The sequence below is a fragment of the Oryctolagus cuniculus genome, chromosome 2 (assembly GCF_051225735.1).
Source record: "Oryctolagus cuniculus isolate XC-2025 breed Fujian yellow rabbit chromosome 2, ASM5122573v1, whole genome shotgun sequence".
Lineage (NCBI taxonomy): Eukaryota > Metazoa > Chordata > Mammalia > Lagomorpha > Leporidae > Oryctolagus > Oryctolagus cuniculus.
This window is the reverse complement of record NC_142868.1, coordinates 155,842,384-155,844,332: the sequence shown is the minus strand read 5'-3', so window position 1 is coordinate 155,844,332 and position 1,949 is coordinate 155,842,384. Positions and strand designations below refer to the sequence as shown.

Below are 1,949 nucleotides of genomic sequence, written 5' to 3'. Positions count from 1 at the left end.
CAATTTGTTAAGTCAACAACAGGAGTCACTGTGCACTTACTCCTCATGTAGGATCTTTGTCCTTAGTGTGCTGTACATTGAGATTTAATGCTATAACTAGTACTCAAACAGTATTTTTCACTTTATGTTTCTGTGTGGGAGCAAACTGTTGAAATCTTTACTTAATGTATTCTAAACTGATCTTCTGTATATAAAGAGAATCGAAAATGAATCTTGATGTGAATGGAAGGGGAGAGGGAGTGGGAAAGGGGAGGGTTGCGGGTAGGAGGGACGTTATGGGGGGGAAGCCATTGTAATCCATAAGCTGTACTTTGGAAATTTATATTCATTAAATAAAAGTTAAAAAAAAAATTGCAGAACTCTGTTGCATAACAAAGGTGAAAGTGGGCATCCTTGTCTGGTTCCAGATCTTAGTGGAAGTGTTTCCAAGGTTTCCCCCACTGGAATATGATGTGGGTTGCGAGTTTGTCTTACATTGCCTTAATGTTGAGGAATGTTCCTTCATACCCAATTTGCTTAAGATTTTTATCATGGAAGGATATTTTAGCATCTTTCTGATGTGTTGTTGGACTGAGTAGCTAGAATTTTGTTGAAGATTTTTTCAACTGTGTTCATTAGGGGTATTGGTCTATAGTTCTGATTTTTTTTGTTATATCTACTTCTGCTTTTGAATTTGAGGTGATGCTGGCTTCATAGAAGGATTTGGGGGGATTTCCTCCCTTTCAATTGTTTTGAATATTTTGACAAGTATTGAAATTATTTCTTATTTAAATGCCTGGTAGAATTTAGCAGTGAAGCCATCAGTCCTGGGCTTTTCTTTGTTGGGAAAAAAAATCATTTATTAATGATTCAGTCTCCATCTTGGTTTTTGGTCTTTTTCGATGTTCTATTGCTTCATGACTCAATTTTCATAGATTGCATGTGTCCTAAAATTTATCCATTTCTTGTAGATTTTCTAATTTGTTGGCATATAGATGTCTATACTAATTCCTGATGATTCTTTTTATTTCAGTGGTATCTCTTTTAAAATCTCATTTTTCATCTCTCATTGTATTAATTTTGATCTTCTCCCTTTTCTTGGTTAGTTGGGCCAGTGGTGTATCAATTTTGTTTAGTTTTTAAAAAATCAGCTCTCCAATTGTGAACTTTCACTGTAGGACTGAGAAGTGACCAAAGACACATTATGTCCATAACTCATTCCTCAGTCCACGCCAAATGGGTTATGGAGAAGGTGTTTGGGACAGCAATGCAAAAAAAAAAAAAAAAAAAAAAAAAAAAAAAAAAAAAAAAAAAAACCTGCTAAAGTGAGAGTGAGCAGGCTTGTGCTGGATCCCTAATTATTAAAGTACTTTAATAAGAGAAAAACTTACTTTGCTATTGATGCCCTTCAGCAGTGCAATGTTGGGGATGTTGTGCCTCTCAAAGCTTGACCTGTCCCATGGAAAAAACATGTGAAACATGAAGTGGCTGACGTTGTTTTCAAAGTTGGAAAAGTGCCAAGTCCAGTGACAAGAAAACTCCATGCAGACACAGCCTACCAGGAGAATCCGGTCAATGTGGAAACCACTCACCTCACCAAAAATCTAAAAGAACTCAACAGGTCGGCGCCGCGACTCACTAGGCTAATCCTCTACCTGTAGCCACTGGCACCGCAGGTTCTAGTCCCAGTTGGGGTGCCAGATTCTGTCCCAGTTGCTCTTCTTTCAGTCCAGCTCTCTGCTGTGGCCTGGAAGGGCAGTGGAGGATGGACCAAGTGGTTGGGCCCTGCACCTGAATGGGAGACCAGGAGGAAGCACCTGGCTCCTGGATTCGGATCGGCACAGTGCGCTGGCCGCAACGCACTGGCCGTAACAGCCATTTGGGGGGTGAACCAATGGAAAAAGGAAGACCTTTCTCTCTCCCTCTCTCTCTCTCACTGTCTAACTCTGCCTGTCAAAAATAAATAAATA

The 1,949-nt window shown here is 39.6% G+C and overlaps 1 pseudogene; it reads left to right on the top strand.

Annotated features, from left to right (window-relative positions):
• The first annotated feature begins 1,183 nt into the window (after positions 1-1,183).
• On the top strand, positions 1,184-1,640 carry LOC138848738 (small ribosomal subunit protein uS17m pseudogene; annotated as a pseudogene).
• The last annotated feature ends 309 nt before the right edge of the window (positions 1,641-1,949 follow it).